The sequence below is a fragment of the Rhea pennata genome, unplaced genomic scaffold (assembly GCF_028389875.1).
Source record: "Rhea pennata isolate bPtePen1 unplaced genomic scaffold, bPtePen1.pri scaffold_31, whole genome shotgun sequence".
Classification (NCBI taxonomy): domain Eukaryota; kingdom Metazoa; phylum Chordata; class Aves; order Rheiformes; family Rheidae; genus Rhea; species Rhea pennata.
The window spans coordinates 3,965,511-3,985,305 of NW_026907678.1; positions in this window are offsets into that span (position 1 = coordinate 3,965,511).

The window sequence follows — 19,795 nt, forward strand, 5'->3', positions numbered from 1 at the left end:
CACAAGGCACCAGCCACAGCACCAATGGCCACACCAAAAGGCACCTCCCAAGCACAAACAGCACCTTCCCACACTGACACATGCCTGCGACGGCCTCACGCAGCACTCACCTCACAGCTTCCAAGAGCAGCCAGGCAACCAGCACTGGCCTAGCACGCACTGCTTCACAAGTGACCTCACAACCACCACCAGCAGCAGCAGCCAACACCCTAGCACTGCCCGCCAAGGCACAGAGGCACAAGTGACCTCACAATGCTGCCTCCAGCTCTGGCCTCTCACACCCTGGGACACAAGGCACCAGCCACAGCACCAATGGCCACACCAAAAGGCACCTCCCAAGCACAAACAGCACCTTCCCACACTGACACATGCCTGCCAGGGCCTCACGCAGCACTCACCTCACAGCTGCCAAGAGCAGCCAGGCAACCAGCACTGGCCAAGCACGCACTGCTTCACAAGTCACCTCACAACCACCACCACCAGCAGGAGCCAACACCCTAGCACTGCCCGACAAGGCACAGAGGCACAAGTGACCTCACAATGCTGCCTCCAGCTCTGGCCTCGCACACCTTGGCACACAAGGCACCAGCCACAGCACCAATGGCCACACCAAAAGGCACCTCCCAAGCACAAACAGCACCTTCCCACACTGACACATGCCTGCGACGGCCTCACGCAGCACTCACCTCACAGCTACCAAGAGCAGCCAGGCAACCAGCACTGGCCTAGCACGCACTGCTTCACAAGTGACCTCACAACCACCACCACCACCAGCAGCCAACACCCTAGCACTGCCCGCCAAGCCAGAGAGGCACAAGTGACCTCACAATGCTGCCTACAGCTCTGGCCTCTCAAACCTTGGCACACAAGGCACCAGCCACAGCACCAATGGCCACACCAAAAGGCACCTCCCAAGCACAAACAGCACCTTCCCACACTGACACATGCCTGCCAGGGCCTCACGCAGCACTCACCTCACAGCTGCCAAGAGCAGCCAGGCAACCAGCACTGGCCTAGCACGCACTGCTTCACAAGTCACCTCACAACCACCACCACCACCAGCAGCCAACACCCTAGCACTGCCCGACAAGGCACAGAGGCACAAGTGACCTCACAATGCTGCCTCCAGCTCTGGCGTCTCACACCCTGGGACACAAGGCACCAGCCACAGCACCAATGGCCACACCAAAAGGCACCTCCAAGCACAAACAGCACCTTCCCACACTGACACATGCCTGCCAGGGCCTCACGCAGCACTCACCTCACAGCTGCCAAGAGCAGCCAGGCAACCAGCACTAGCCTAGCACGCACTGCTTCACAAGTCACCTCACAACCACCACCACCAGCAGCAGCCAACACCCTAGCACTGCCCGACAAAGCACAGAGGCACAAGTGACCTCACAATGCTGCCTCCAGCTCTGGCCTCTCACACCTTGGCACACAAGGCACTAGCCACAGCACCAATGGCCACACCAAAAGGCACCTCCCAAGCACAAACAGCATCTTCCCACACTGACACATGCCTGCCAGGGCCTCACGCAGCACTCACCTCACAGCTGCCAAGAGCAGCCAGGCAACCAGCACTGGCCTAGCACGCACTGCTTCACAAGTCACCTCACAACCACCACCAGCAGCAGCAGCCAACACCCTAGCACTGCCCGCCAAGGCACAGAGGCACAAGTGACCTCACAATGCTGCCTCCAGCTCTGCCCTCTCACCCCCTGGGCCACAAGGCACCAGCCACAGCACCAATGGCCACACCAAAAGGCACCTCCCAAGGACAAACAGCACCTTCCCACACTGACACATGCCTGTGAGGGCCTCACGCAGCACTCACCTCACAGCTGCCAAGAGCAGCCAGGCAACCATCAGTGGCCAACCACGCACTGCTTCACAAGTCACCTCACAACCACCACCACCAGCAGCAGCCAACACCCTAGCACTGCCCGCCAAGCCACAGAGGCACAAGTGACCTCACAATGCTGCCTCCAGCTCTGCCCTCTCACACCTTGGCACACAAGGCACCAGCCACAGCACCAATGGCCACACCAAAAGGCACCTCCCAAGGACAAACAGCACCTTCCCACACTGACACATGCCTGTGAGGGCCTCACGCAGCACTCACCTCACAGCTGCCAAGAGCAGCCAGGCAACCATCAGTGGCCAACCACGCACTGCTTCACAAGTCACCTCACAACCACCACCACCAGCAGCAGCCAACACCCTAGCACTGCCCGCCAAGCCACAGAGGCACAAGTGACCTCACAATGCTGCCTCCAGCTCTGGCCTCTCACACCTTGGCACACAAGGCACCAGCCACAGCACCAATGGCCACACCAAAAGGCACCTCCCAAGCACAAACAGCACCTTCCCACACTGACACATGCCTGCGACGGCCTCACGCAGCACTCACCTAACAGCTACCAAGAGCAGCCAGGCAACCAGCACTGGCCTAGCACGCACTGCTTCACAAGTCACCTCACAACCACCACCACCAGCAGCAGCCAACACCCTAGCACTGCCCGACAAGGCACAGAGGCACAAGTGACCTCACAATGCTGCCTCCAGCTCTGGCCTCGCACACCCTGGGACACAAGGCACCAGCCACAGCACCAATGGCCACACCAAAAGGCACCTCCCAAGGACAAACAGCACAATCCCACACTGACACATGCCTGCCAGGGCCTCACGCAGCACTCACCTCACAGCTGCCAAGAGCAGCCAGGCAAGCAGCACTGGCCTAGCACGCACTGCTTCACAAGTCACCTCACAACCACCACCAGCAGCAGCAGCCAACACCCTAGCACTGCCTGCCAAGGCATAGAAGCACAAGTGACCTCACAATGCTGCCTCCAGCTCTGGCCTCTCACACCTTGGCACACAAGGCACCAGCCACAGCACCAATGGCCACACCAAAAGGCACCTCCCAAGCACAAACAGCACCTTCCCACACTGACACATGCCTGCGACGGCCTCACGCAGCACTCACCTCACAGCTTCCAAGAGCAGCCAGGCAACCAGCACTGGCCTAGCACGCACTGCTTCACAAGTGACCTCACAACCACCACCACCACCAGCAGCCAACACCCTAGCACTGCCCGCCAAGGCACAGAGGCACAAGTGACCTCACAATGCTGCCTCCAGCTCTGGCCTCTCACACCCTGGGACACAAGGCACCAGCCACAGCACCAATGGCCACACCAAAAGGCACCTCCCAAGCACAAACAGCACCTTCCCACACTGACACATGCCTGCCAGGGCCTCACGCAGCACTCACCTCACAGCTGCCAAGAGCAGCCAGGCAACCAGCACTGGCCAAGCACGCACTGCTTCACAAGTCACCTCACAACCACCACCACCAGCAGGAGCCAACACCCTAGCACTGCCCGACAAGGCACAGAGGCACAAGTGACCTCACAATGCTGCCTCCAGCTCTGGCCTCGCACACCTTGGCACACAAGGCACCAGCCACAGCACCAATGGCCACACCAAAAGGCACCTCCCAAGCACAAACAGCACCTTCCCACACTGACACATGCCTGCGACGGCCTCACGCAGCACTCACCTCACAGCTACCAAGAGCAGCCAGGCAACCAGCACTGGCCTAGCACGCACTGCTTCACAAGTGACCTCACAACCACCACCACCACCAGCAGCCAACACCCTAGCACTGCCCGCCAAGCCACAGAGGCACAAGTGACCTCACAATGCTGCCTACAGCTCTGGCCTCTCAAACCTTGGCACACAAGGCACCAGCCACAGCACCAATGGCCACACCAAAAGGCACCTCCCAAGCACAAACAGCACCTTCCCACACTGACACATGCCTGCCAGGGCCTCACGCAGCACTCACCTCACAGCTGCCAAGAGCAGCCAGGCAACCAGCACTGGCCTAGCACGCACTGCTTCACAAGTCACCTCACAACCACCACCACCACCAGCAGCCAACACCCTAGCACTGCCCGACAAGGCACAGAGGCACAAGTGACCTCACAATGCTGCCTCCAGCTCTGGCGTCTCACACCCTGGGACACAAGGCACCAGCCACAGCACCAATGGCCACACCAAAAGGCACCTCCAAGCACAAACAGCACCTTCCCACACTGACACATGCCTGCCAGGGCCTCACGCAGCACTCACCTCACAGCTGCCAAGAGCAGCCAGGCAACCAGCACTGGCCTAGCACGCACTGCTTCACAAGTCACCTCACAACCACCACCACCAGCAGCAGCCAACACCCTAGCACTGCCCGACAAAGCACAGAGGCACAAGTGACCTCACAATGCTGCCTCCAGCTCTGGCCTCTCACACCTTGGCACACAAGGCACTAGCCACAGCACCAATGGCCACACCAAAAGGCACCTCCCAAGCACAAACAGCATCTTCCCACACTGACACATGCCTGCCAGGGCCTCATGCAGCACTCACCTCACAGCTGCCAAGAGCAGCCAGGCAACCAGCACTGGCCTAGCACGCACTGCTTCACAAGTCACCTCACAACCACCACCACCAGCAGCAGCCAACACCCTAGCACTGCCCGACAAGGCACAGAGGCACAAGTGACCTCACAATGCTGCCTCCAGCTCTGGCCTCGCACACCCTGGGACACAAGGCACCAGCCACAGCACCAATGGCCACACCAAAAGGCACCTCCCAAGGACAAACAGCACCTTCCCACACTGACACATGCCTGCCAGGGCCTCACGCAGCACTCACCTCACAGCTGCCAAGAGCAGCCAGGCAACCAGCACTGGCCTAGCACGCACTGCTTCACAAGTCACCTCACAACCACCACCAGCAGCAGCAGCCAACACCCTAGCACTGCCCGCCAAGGCACAGAGGCACAAGTGACCTCACAATGCTGCCTCCAGCTCTGGCCTCTCACACCCTGGGACACAAGGCACCAGCCACAGCACCAATGGCCACACCAAAAGGCACCTCCCAAGGACAAACAGCATGTTCCCACACTGACACATGCCTGCCAGGGCGTCACGCAGCACTCACCTCACAGCTGCCAAGAGCAGCCAGGCAACCAGCACTGGCCTAGCACGCACTGCTTCACAAGTCACCTCACAACCACCACCAGCAGCAGCAGCCAACACCCTAGCACTGCCCAAAAAGGCACAGAGGCACAAGTGACCTCACAATGCTGCCTCCAGCTCTGGCCTCTCACACCTTGGCACACAAGGCACCAGCCACAGCACCAATGGCCACACCAAAAGGCACCTCCCAAGCACAAACAGCACCTTCCCACACTGACACATGCCTGCGACGCTCTCACGCAGCACTCACCTCACAGCTTCCAAGAGCAGCCAGGCAACCAGCACTGGCCTAGCACGCACTGCTTCACAGGTGACCTCACAACCACCACCACCAGCAGCAGCCAACACCCTAGCACTGCCCGACAAGGCACAGAGGCACAAGTGACCTCACAATGCTGCCTACAGCTCTGGCCTCTCACCCCCTGGGACACAAGGCACCAGCCACAGCACCAATGGCCACACCAAAAGGCACCTCCCAAGCACAAACAGCATCTTCCCACACTGACACATGCCTGCCAGGGCCTCACGCAGCACTCACCTCACAGCTGCCAAGAGCAGCCAGGCAACCAGCACTGGCCTAGCACGCACTGCTTCACAAGTCACCTCACAACCACCACCACCAGCAGCAGCCAACACCCTAGCACTGCCCGCCAAGCCACAGAGGCACAAGTGACCTCACAATGTTGCCTCCAGCTCTGGCCTCTCACACCTTGGCACACAAGGCACCAGCCACAGCACCAATGGCCACACCAAAAGGCACCTCCCAAGCACAAACAGCACCTTCCCACACTGACACATGCCTGCCAGGGCCTCACGCAGCACTCACCTCACAGCTGCCAAGAGCAGCCAGGCAGCCAGCACTGGCCTAGCACGCACTGCTTCACAAGTGACCTCACAACCACCACCAGCAGCAGGAGCCAACAACCTAGCACTGCCCGACAAGGCACAGAGGCACAAGTGACCTCACAATGCTGTCTCCAGCTCTGGCCTCTCACACCCTGACACATGGCACCAGCCACAGCACCAATGGCCACACCAAAAGGCACCTCCCAAGCACAAACAGCACCTTCCCACACTGACACATGCCTGCGACGGCCTCACGCAGCACTCACCTCACAGCTGCCAAGAGCAGCCAGGCAACCAGCACTGGCCTAGCACGCACTGCTTCACAAGTGACCTCACAAACACCACCACCAGCAGCAGCCAACACCCTAGCACTGCCTGCCAAGGCACAGAGGCACAAGTGACCTCACAATGCTGCCTACAGCTATACCCTATCACACCCTGGGCCACAAGGCACCAGCCACAGCACCAATGGCCACACCAAAAGGCACCTCCCAAGCACAAACAGCACCTTCCCACACTGACACATGCCTGCGACGGCCTCACGCAGCACTCACCTCACAGCTACCAAGAGCAGCCAGGCAGCCAGCACTGGGCCAGCAAGCACTGCTTCACAAGTGACCTCACAACCACCACCACCAGCAGCAGCCAACACCCTAGCACTGCCCAAAAAGGCACAGAGGCACAAGTGACCTCACAACGCTGCCTCCAGCTCTGCCCTCTCACCCCCTGGGCCACAAGGCACCAGCCACAGCACCAATGGCCACACCAAAAGGCACCTCCCAAGCACAAACAGCACCTTCCCACACTGACACATGCCTGCCATGGCCTCACGCAGCACTCATCTCACAGCTGCCAAGAGCAGCCAGGCAACCAGCACTGGCCTAGCACGCACTGCTTCACAAGTCACCTCACAACCACCACCACCAGCAGCAGCCAACACCCTAGCACTGCCTGCCAAGGCACAGAGGCACAAGTGACCTCACAACGCTGCCTCCAGCTCTGGCCTCACACCCTGGGCCACAAGGCACCAGCCACAGCACCAATGGCCACACCAAAAGGCACCTCCCAAGGACAAACAGCACCTTCCCACACTGACACATGCCTGCGACGGCCTCACGCAGCACTCACCTCACAGCTACCAAGAGCAGCCAGGCAACCAGCACTGGGCCAGCACGCACTGCTTCACAAGTGACCTCACAACCACCACCACCACCAGCAGCCAACACCCTAGCACTGCCCGCCAAGGCACAGAGGCACAAGTGACCTCACAATGCTGCCTCCAGCTCTGGCCTCTCACACCCTGGGACACAAGGCACCAGCCACAGCACCAATGGCCACACCAAAAGGCACCTCCCAAGCACAAACAGCACCTTCCCACACTGACACATGCCTGCCAGGGCCTCACGCAGCACTCACCTCACAGCTGCCAAGAGCAGCCAGGCAACCAGCACTGGCCAAGCACGCACTGCTTCACAAGTCACCTCACAACCACCACCACCAGCAGGAGCCAACACCCTAGCACTGCCCGACAAGGCACAGAGGCACAAGTGACCTCACAATGCTGCCTCCAGCTCTGGCCTCGCACACCTTGGCACACAAGGCACCAGCCACAGCACCAATGGCCACACCAAAAGGCACCTCCCAAGCACAAACAGCACCTTCCCACACTGACACATGCCTGCGACGGCCTCACGCAGCACTCACCTCACAGCTACCAAGAGCAGCCAGGCAACCAGCACTGGCCTAGCACGCACTGCTTCACAAGTGACCTCACAACCACCACCACCACCAGCAGCCAACACCCTAGCACTGCCCGCCAAGCCACAGAGGCACAAGTGACCTCACAATGCTGCCTCCAGCTCTGGCGTCTCACACCCTGGGACACAAGGCACCAGCCACAGCACCAATGGCCACACCAAAAGGCACCTCCAAGCACAAACAGCACCTTCCCACACTGACACATGCCTGCCAGGGCCTCACGCAGCACTCACCTCACAGCTGCCAAGAGCAGCCAGGCAACCAGCACTGGCCTAGCACGCACTGCTTCACAAGTCACCTCACAACCACCACCACCAGCAGCAGCCAACACCCTAGCACTGCCCGACAAAGCACAGAGGCACAAGTGACCTCACAATGCTGCCTCCAGCTCTGGCCTCTCACACCTTGGCACACAAGGCACTAGCCACAGCACCAATGGCCACACCAAAAGGCACCTCCCAAGCACAAACAGCATCTTCCCACACTGACACATGCCTGCCAGGGCCTCATGCAGCACTCACCTCACAGCTGCCAAGAGCAGCCAGGCAACCAGCACTGGCCTAGCACGCACTGCTTCACAAGTCACCTCACAACCACCACCACCAGCAGCAGCCAACACCCTAGCACTGCCCGACAAGGCACAGAGGCACAAGTGACCTCACAATGCTGCCTCCAGCTCTGGCCTCGCACACCCTGGGACACAAGGCACCAGCCACAGCACCAATGGCCACACCAAAAGGCACCTCCCAAGGACAAACAGCACCTTCCCACACTGACACATGCCTGCCAGGGCCTCACGCAGCACTCACCTCACAGCTGCCAAGAGCAGCCAGGCAACCAGCACTGGCCTAGCACGCACTGCTTCACAAGTCACCTCACAACCACCACCAGCAGCAGCAGCCAACACCCTAGCACTGCCCGCCAAGGCACAGAGGCACAAGTGACCTCACAATGCTGCCTCCAGCTCTGGCCTCTCACACCCTGGGACACAAGGCACCAGCCACAGCACCAATGGCCACACCAAAAGGCACCTCCCAAGGACAAACAGCATGTTCCCACACTGACACATGCCTGCCAGGGCGTCACGCAGCACTCACCTCACAGCTGCCAAGAGCAGCCAGGCAACCAGCACTGGCCTAGCACGCACTGCTTCACAAGTCACCTCACAACCACCACCAGCAGCAGCAGCCAACACCCTAGCACTGCCCAAAAAGGCACAGAGGCACAAGTGACCTCACAATGCTGCCTCCAGCTCTGGCCTCTCACACCTTGGCACACAAGGCACCAGCCACAGCACCAATGGCCACACCAAAAGGCACCTCCCAAGCACAAACAGCACCTTCCCACACTGACACATGCCTGCGACGCTCTCACGCAGCACTCACCTCACAGCTTCCAAGAGCAGCCAGGCAACCAGCACTGGCCTAGCACGCACTGCTTCACAGGTGACCTCACAACCACCACCACCACCAGCAGCCAACACCCTAGCACTGCCCGACAAGGCACAGAGGCACAAGTGACCTCACAATGCTGCCTACAGCTCTGGCCTCTCACCCCCTGGGACACAAGGCACCAGCCACAGCACCAATGGCCACACCAAAAGGCACCTCCCAAGCACAAACAGCATCTTCCCACACTGACACATGCCTGCCAGGGCCTCACGCAGCACTCACCTCACAGCTGCCAAGAGCAGCCAGGCAACCAGCACTGGCCTAGCACGCACTGCTTCACAAGTCACCTCACAACCACCACCACCAGCAGCAGCCAACACCCTAGCACTGCCCGCCAAGCCACAGAGGCACAAGTGACCTCACAATGTTGCCTCCAGCTCTGGCCTCTCACACCTTGGCACACAAGGCACCAGCCACAGCACCAATGGCCACACCAAAAGGCACCTCCCAAGCACAAACAGCACCTTCCCACACTGACACATGCCTGCCAGGGCCTCACGCAGCACTCACCTCACAGCTGCCAAGAGCAGCCAGGCAGCCAGCACTGGCCTAGCACGCACTGCTTCACAAGTGACCTCACAACCACCACCAGCAGCAGGAGCCAACAACCTAGCACTGCCCGACAAGGCACAGAGGCACAAGTGACCTCACAATGCTGTCTCCAGCTCTGGCCTCTCACACCCTGACACATGGCACCAGCCACAGCACCAATGGCCACACCAAAAGGCACCTCCCAAGCACAAACAGCACCTTCCCACACTGACACATGCCTGCGACGGCCTCACGCAGCACTCACCTCACAGCTGCCAAGAGCAGCCAGGCAACCAGCACTGGCCTAGCACGCACTGCTTCACAAGTGACCTCACAAACACCACCACCAGCAGCAGCCAACACCCTAGCACTGCCTGCCAAGGCACAGAGGCACAAGTGACCTCACAATGCTGCCTACAGCTATACCCTATCACACCCTGGGCCACAAGGCACCAGCCACAGCACCAATGGCCACACCAAAAGGCACCTCCCAAGGACAAACAGCACCTTCCCACACTGACACATGCCTGCGACGGCCTCACGCAGCACTCACCTCACAGCTACCAAGAGCAGCCAGGCAGCCAGCACTGGGCCAGCAAGCACTGCTTCACAAGTGACCTCACAACCACCACCACCAGCAGCAGCCAACACCCTAGCACTGCCCAAAAAGGCACAGAGGCACAAGTGACCTCACAACGCTGCCTCCAGCTCTGCCCTCTCACCCCCTGGGCCACAAGGCACCAGCCACAGCACCAATGGCCACACCAAAAGGCACCTCCCAAGCACAAACAGCACCTTCCCACACTGACACATGCCTGCCATGGCCTCACGCAGCACTCATCTCACAGCTGCCAAGAGCAGCCAGGCAACCAGCACTGGCCTAGCACGCACTGCTTCACAAGTCACCTCACAACCACCACCACCAGCAGCAGCCAACACCCTAGCACTGCCTGCCAAGGCACAGAGGCACAAGTGACCTCACAACGCTGCCTCCAGCTCTGGCCTCACACCCTGGGCCACAAGGCACCAGCCACAGCACCAATGGCCACACCAAAAGGCACCTCCCAAGGACAAACAGCACCTTCCCACACTGACACATGCCTGCGACGGCCTCACGCAGCACTCACCTCACAGCTACCAAGAGCAGCCAGGCAACCAGCACTGGGCCAGCACGCACTGCTTCACAAGTGACCTCACAACCACCACCACCAGCAGCAGCCAACACCCTAGCACTGCCCGCCAAGGCACAGAGGCACAAGTGACCTCACAACGCTGCCTCCAGCTCTGCCCTCTCACCCCCTGGGCCACAAGGCACCAGCCACAGCACCAATGGCCACACCAAAAGGCACCGCCCAAGCACAAACAGCACCTTCCCACACTGACACATGCCTGCGATGGCCTCACGCAGCACTCACCTCACAGCTGCCAAGAGCAGCCAGGCAACCAGCACTGGCCTAGCACGCACTGCTTCACAAGTGACCTCACAACCACCACCACCAGCAGCAGCCAACACCTGAGCACTGCCTGCCAAGGCACCGAGGCACAAGTGACCTCACAACGCTGCCTCCAGCTCTGCCCTCTCACCCCCTGGGACACAAGGCACCAGCCACAGCACCAATGGCCACACCAAAAGGCACCTCCCAAGCACAAACAGCACCTTCCCACACTGACACATGCCTGCGACGGCCTCACGCAGCACTCACCTCACAGCTGCCAAGAGCAGCCAGGCAACCAGCACTGGTCCAGCACGCACTGCTTCACAAGTGACCTCACAACCACCACCACTACCAGCAGCTAACACCCGAGCACTGCCCGCCAAGGCACAGAGGCACAAGTGACCTCACAATGCTGCCTCCAGCTCTGCCCTATCACACCCTGGGACACAAGGCACCAGCCACAGCACCAATGGCCGCACCAAAACGCACCTCCCAAGCACAAACAGCACCTTCCCACACTGACACATGCCTGCGACGGCCTCACGCAGCACTCACCTCACAGCTGCCAAGAGCAGCCAGGCAGCCAGCACTGGTCCAGCACGCACTGCTTCACCTGTGACCTCACAACCACCACCACCAGCAGCAGCCAACACCCTAGCACTGCCCGCCAAGCCACAGAGGCACAAGTGACCTCACAACGCTGCCTCCAGCTCTGCCCTCTCACCCCCTGGGCCACAAGGCACCAGCCACAGCACCAATGGCCACACCAAAAGGCACCTCCCAAGGGCAAACAGCACCTTCCCACACTGACACATGCCTACGACAGCCTCACGCAGCACTCACCTCACAGCTGCCAAGAGCAGCCAGGCAACCAGCACTGGCCTAGCACGCACTGCTTCACAAGTGACCTCACAACCACCACCACCAGCAGCAGCCAACACCCTAGCACTGCCCAAAAAGGCACAGAGGCACAAGTGACCTCACAATGCTGCCTCCAGCTCTGGCCTCTCACACCCTGGGTGACAAGGCACCAGCCACAGCACCAATGGCCGCACCAAAACGCACCTCCCAAGCACAAACAGCACCTTCCCACACTGACACATGCCTGCGATGGCCTCACGCAGCACTCACCTCACAGCTGCCAAGAGCAGCCAGGCAACCAGCACTGGCCTAGCATGCACTGCTTCACAAGTCACCTCACAAACACCACCACCAGCAGCAGCCAACACCCTAGCACTGCCCAAAAAGGCACAGAGGCACAAGTGACCTCACAATGCTGCCTACAGCTATACCCTATCACACCCTGGGCCACAAGGCACCAGCCACAGCACCAATGGCCACACCAAAACGCACCTCCTAAGGACAAACAGCACCTTCCCACACTGACACATGCCTGCGACGGCCTCACGCAGCACTCACCTCACAGCTGCCAACAGCAGCCAGGCAGCCAGCACTGGGCCAGCACGCACTGCTTCACAAGTGACCTCACAACCACCACCACCAGCAGCAAACACCCTAGCACTGCCCAAAAAGGCACAGAGGCACAAGTGACCTCACAACGCTGCCTCCAGCTCTGCCCTCTCACCCCCTGGGCCACAAGGCACCAGCCACAGCACCAATGGCCACACCAAAAAGCACCTCCAAAGCACAAACAGCACCTTCCCACACTCACACATGCCTGCCAGGGCCTCACGCAGCACTCACCTCACAGCTGCCAAGAGCAGCCAGGCAACCAGCACTGGCCTAGCATGCACTGCTTCACAAGTGACCTCACAACCACCACCACCAGCAGCAGCCAACACCCTAGCACTGCCTGCCAAGGCACAGAGGCACAAGTGACCTCACAACGCTGCCTCCAGCTCTGCCCTATCACACCCTGGGCAACAAGGCACCAGCCACAGCACCAATGGCCACACCAAAAGGCACCTCCAAAGCACAAACAGCACCTTCCCACACTCACACATGCCTGCCAGGGCCTCACGCAGCACTCACCTCACAGCTGCCAAGAGCAGCCAGGCAACCAGCACTGGCCTAGCATGCACTGCTTCACAAGTGACCTCACAACCACCACCACCAGCAGCAGCCAACACCCTAGCACTGCCTGCCAAGGCACAGAGGCACAAGTGACCTCACAATGCTGCCTCCAGCTCTGCCCTCTCACCCCCTGGGCCACAAGGCACCAGCCACAGCACCAATGGCCACACCAAAAGGCACCTCCCAAGGACAAACAGCACCTTCCCACACTGACACATGCCTACGACAGCCTCACGCAGCACTCACCTCACAGCTGCCAAGAGCAGCCAGGCAACCAGCACTGGCCTAGCACGCACTGCTTCACAAGTGACCTCACAACCACCACCACCAGCAGCAGCCAACACCCTAGCACTGCCCGACAAGGCACAGAGGCACAAGTGACCTCACAATGCTGCCTCCAGCTCTACCCTATCACACCCTGGGTGACAAGGCACCAGCCACAGCACCAATGGCGACACCAAAACGCACCTCCCAAGCACAAACAGCACCTTCCCACACTGACACATGCCTGCGACGGCCTCACGCAGCACTCACCTCACAGCTGCCAAGAGCAGCCAGGCAACCAGCACTGGCCTAGCATGCACTGCTTCACAAGTCACCTCACAAACACCACCACCAGCAGCAGCCAACACCCTAGCACTGCCCAAAAAGGCCCAGAGGCACAAGTGACCTCACAATGCTGCCTCCAGCTATACCCTATCACACCCTGGGCCACAAGGCACCAGCCACAGCACCAATGGCCACACCAAAAGGCACCTCCCAAGCACAAACAGCACATTCCCACACTGACACATGCCTGCGACGGCCTCACGCAGCACTCACCTCACAGCTGCCAAGAGCAGCCAGGCAACCAGCACTGGCCTAGCACGCACTGCTTCACAAGTCACCTCACAACCACCACCACCACCAGCAGCAGCCAATACCCTAGCACTGCCTGCCAAGGCACAGAGGCACAAGTGACCTCACAATGCTGCCTCCAGCTCTGCCCTATCACACCCTGGGCCACAAGGCACCAGCCACAGCACCAATGGCCACACCAAAAGGCACCTCCCAAGGTCAAACAGCACCTTCCCACACTGACACATGCCTGCAACGGCCTCACGCAGCACTCACCTCACAGCTGCCTAGAGCAGCCAGGCAACCAGCACTGGTCCAGCATGCACTGCTTCACAAGTGACCTCAAAACCAACACCACCAGCAGCAGCCAACACCCTAGCACTGCCTGTCAAGGCACAGAGGCACAAGTGACCTCACAATGCTGCCTACAGCTGTTCCCTAACACACACTGGGACACAAGGCACCAGCCACAGCACCAATGGCCACACCAAAAGGCACCTCCCAAGCACAAACAGCACCTTCCCACACTGACACATGCATGCCAGGGCCTCATGCAGCACTCACCTCACAGCTGCCAAGAGCAGCCAGGCAAAGGCAACCAGCACTGGCCTAGCACGCACTGCTTCACAAGTGACCTCACAACCACCACCACCAGCAGCAGCCAATACCCTAGCACTGCCCGCCAAGCCACAGAGGCACAAGTGACCTCACAATGCTGCCTCCAGCTCTGCCCTGTCACACCCTGGGCCACAAGGCAACAGCCACAGCACCAATGGCCACACCAAAAGGCACCTCCCAAGGACAAACAGCACCTTCCCACACTGACACATGCCTGCCAGGGCCTCACGCAGCACTCACCTCATAGCTGCCAAGAGCAGCCAGGCAACCAGCACTGGTGCAGCATGCACTGCTTCACAATTCAGCTCACAACCACCACCAGCAGCAGCAGCCAACACCCTAGCACTGCCTGCCAAGGCACAGAGGCACAAGTGACCTCACAATGCTGCCTCCAGCTCTGCCCTATCACACCCTGGGCCACAAGGCACCAGCCACTGCACCAATGGCAACACCAAAAGGCACCTCCCAAGCACAAACAGCACCTTCCCACACTGACACATGCCTGCAATGGCCTCACGCAGCACTCACCTCACAGCTGCCAAGAGCAGCCAGGCAACCAGCACTGGCCTAGCACACACTGCTTCACAAGTGACCTCACAACCACCACCAGCAGCAGCAGCCAACACCCTAGCACTGCCTGCCAAGGCACAGAGGTACAAGTGACCTCACAATGCTGCCTCCAGCTCTGCCCTATCACACCCTGGGCAACAAGGCACCAGCCACAGCACCAATGGCCACACCAAAACGCACCTCCCAAGGACAAACAGCACCTTCCCACACTGACACATGCCTGCGACAGCCTCACGCAGCACTCACCTCACAGCTGCCAAGAGCAGCCAGGCAACCAGCACTGGTCCAGCACGCACTGCTTCACAAGTGACCTCACAACCACCACCACCACCGGAAGCCAACGCCCTAGCACTGCCCAAAAAGGCACAGAGGCACAAGTGACCTCACAATGCTGCCTCCAGCTCTGCCCTATCACACCCTGGGACACAAGGCACCAGCCACAGCACCAATGGCCACACCAAAAGGCACCTCCCAAGGACAAACAGCACCTTCCCACACTGACACATGCCTGCCAGGGCCTCATGCAGCACTCACCTCATAGCTGCCAAGAGCAGCCAGGCAACCAGCACTGGTCCAGCACGCACTGCTTTACAAGTCACCTCACAACCACCACCACCAGCAGCAGCCAACACCCTAGCACTGCCTGCCAAGGCACAGAGGCACAAGTGACCTCACAATGCTGCCTCCAGCTCTGCCCTATCACACCCTGGGCCACAAGGCACCAGCCACAGCACCAACGGCCACACCAAAAGGCACCTCCCAAGCACAAAGAGCACCTTCCCACACTGACACATGCCTGCCAGGGCCTCACGCAGCACTCACCTCACAGCTGCCTAGAGCAGCCAGGCAACCAGCACTGGTCCAGCACTCACTGCTTCACAAGTGACCTCACAACCACCACCACCATCAGCAGCCAACACCCTAGCACTGCCTGCCAAGGCACAGAGGCACAAGTGACCTCACAACGCTGCCTCCAGCTCTGCCCTCTCACCCCCTGGGCCACAAGGCACCAGCCACAGCACCAATGGCCACACCAAAAGGCACCTCCCAAGGACAAACAGCACCTTCCCACACTGACACATGCCTGCGACGGCCTCACGCAGCACTCACCTCATAGCTGCCAAGAGCAGCCAGACCACCAGCACTGGTCCAGCACGCACTGCTTCACAAGTGACCTCACAACGCTGCCTCCAGGTCCGGCCTCACACCCTGGGACACAAGGCACCAGCCACAGCACCAATGGCCACACCAAAAGGCACCTCCCAAGCACAAACAGCACCTTCCCACACTGACACATGCCTGCAACGGCCTCACACAGCACTCACCTCACAGCTGCCAAGAGCAGCCAGGCAACCAGCACTGGTCCAGCACGCACTGCTTCACAAGTGACCTCACAACCACCACCACCACCAGCAGCCAACACCCTAGCACTGCCCAAAAAGGCCCAGAGGCACAAGTGAACTCACAATGCTGCCTCCAGCTGTTCCCTATCACACCCTGGGACACAAGGCACCAGCCACAGCACCAATGGCCACACCAAAAGGCACCTCCCAATTACAAAAAACACCTTCCCACACTGACACATGCCTGCGATGGCCTCACGCAGCACTCACCTCACAGCTGCCAAGAGCAGCCAGGCAACCAGCACTGGCCTAGCACGCACTGCTTCACAAGTGACCTCACAACCACCACCACCATCATCAGCCAATACCCTAGCACTGCCTGCCAAGGCACAGAGGCACAAGTGACCTCACAATGCTGCCTCCAGCTCTGCCCTATCACACCCTGGGACACAAGGCACCAGCCACAGCACCAATGGCCACACCAAAAGGCACCTCCCAAGCACAAACAGCACCTTCCCACACTGACACATGCCTGCAACGGCCTCACGCAGCACTCACCTCACAGCTGCCTAGAGCAGCCAGGCAACCAGCACTGGTCCAGCATGCACTGCTTCACAAGTGACCTCAAAACCAACACCACCAGCAGCAGCCAACACCCTAGCACTGCCTGTCAAGGCACAGAGGCACAAGTGACCTCACAATGCTGCCTACAGCTGTTCCCTAACACACACTGGGACACAAGGCACCAGCCACAGCACCAATGGCCACACCAAAAGGCACCTCCCAAGCACAAACAGCACCTTCCCACACTGACACATGCATGCCAGGGCCTCATGCAGCACTCACCTCACAGCTGCCAAGAGCAGCCAGGCAAAGGCAACCAGCACTGGCCTAGCACGCACTGCTTCACAAGTGACCTCACAACCACCACCACCAGCAGCAGCCAATACCCTAGCACTGCCCGCCAAGCCACAGAGGCACAAGTGACCTCACAATGCTGCCTCCAGCTCTGCCCTGTCACACCCTGGGCCACAAGGCAACAGCCACAGCACCAATGGCCACACCAAAAGGCACCTCCCAAGGACAAACAGCACCTTCCCACACTGACACATGCCTGCCAGGGCCTCACGCAGCACTCACCTCATAGCTGCCAAGAGCAGCCAGGCAACCAGCACTGGTGCAGCATGCACTGCTTCACAATTCAGCTCACAACCACCACCAGCAGCAGCAGCCAACACCCTAGCACTGCCTGCCAAGGCACAGAGGCACAAGTGACCTCACAATGCTGCCTCCAGCTCTGCCCTCTCACCCCCTGGGCAACAAGGCACCAGCCACTGCACCAATGGCAACACCAAAAGGCACCTCCCAAGCACAAACAGCACCTTCCCACACTGACACATGCCTGCGACAGCCTCACGCAGCACTCACCTCACAGCTGCCAAGAGCAGCCAGGCAACCAGCACTGGCCTAGCACGCACTGCTTCACAAGTGACCTCACAACCACCACCAGCAGCAGCAGCCAACACCCTAGCACTGCCTGCCAAGGCACAGAGGTACAAGTGACCTCACAATGCTGCCTCCAGCTCTGCCCTATCACACCCTGGGCAACAAGGCACCAGCCACAGCACCAATGGCCACACCAAAACGCACCTCCCAAGGACAAACAGCACCTTCCCACACTGACACATGCCTGCGACAGCCTCACGCAGCACTCACCTCACAGCTGCCAAGAGCAGCCAGGCAACCAGCACTGGTCCAGCACGCACTGCTTCACAAGTGACCTCACAACCACCACCACCACCGGAAGCCAACGCCCTAGCACTGCCCAAAAAGGCACAGAGGCACAAGTGACCTCACAATGCTGCCTCCAGCTCTGCCCTATCACACCCTGGGACACAAGGCACCAGCCACAGCACCAATGGCCACACCAAAAGGCACCTCCCAAGGACAAACAGCACCTTCCCACACTGACACATGCCTGCCAGGGCCTCATGCAGCACTCACCTCAGAGCTGCCAAGAGCAGCCAGGCAACCAGCACTGGTCCAGCACGCACTGCTTTACAAGTCACCTCACAACCACCACCACCAGCAGCAGCCAACACCCTAGCACTGCCTGCCAAGGCACAGAGGCACAAGTGACCTCACAATGCTGCCTCCAGCTCTGCCCTATCACACCCTGGGACACAAGGCACCAGCCACAGCACCAACGGCCACACCAAAAGGCACCTCCCAAGCACAAAGAGCACCTTCCCACACTGACACATGCCTGCCAGGGCCTCACGCAGCACTCACCTCACAGCTGCCTAGAGCAGCCAGGCAACCAGCACTGGTCCAGCACTCACTGCTTCACAAGTGACCTCACAACCACCACCACCATCAGCAGCCAACACCCTAGCACTGCCTGCCAAGGCACAGAGGCACAAGTGACCTCACAACGCTGCCTCCAGCTCTGCCCTCTCACCCCCTGGGCCACAAGGCACCAGCCACAGCACCAATGGCCACACCAAAAGGCACCTCCCAAGGACAAACAGCACCTTCCCACACTGACACATGCCTGCGACGGCCTCACGCAGCACTCACCTCATAGCTGCCAAGAGCAGCCAGACCACCAGCACTGGTCCAGCACGCACTGCTTCACAAGTGACCTCACAACGCTGCCTCCAGGTCCGGCCTCACACCCTGGGACACAAGGCACCAGCCACAGCACCAATGGCCACACCAAAAGGCACCTCCCAAGCACAAACAGCACCTTCCCACACTGACACATGCCTGCAACGGCCTCACACAGCACTCACCTCACAGCTGCCAAGAGCAGCCAGGCAACCAGCACTGGTCCAGCACGCACTGCTTCACAAGTGACCTCACAACCACCACCACCACCAGCAGCCAACACCCTAGCACTGCCCAAAAAGGCCCAGAGGCACAAGTGAACTCACAATGCTGCCTCCAGCTGTTCCCTATCACACCCTGGGACACAAGGCACCAGCCACAGCACCAATGGCCACACCAAAAGGCACCTCCCAATTACAAAAAACACCTTCCCACACTGACACATGCCTGCGACGGCCTCACGCAGCACTCACCTCACAGCTGCCAAGAGCAGCCAGGCAACCAGCACTGGCCTAGCACGCACTGCTTCACAAGTGACCTCACAACCACCACCACCATCATCAGCCAATACCCTAGCACTGCCTGCCAAGGCACAGAGGCACAAGTGACCTCACAATGCTGCCTCCAGCTCTGCCCTATCACACCCTGGGACACAAGGCACCAGCCACAGCACCAATGGCCACACCAAAAGGCACCTCCCAAGCACAAACAGCACCTTC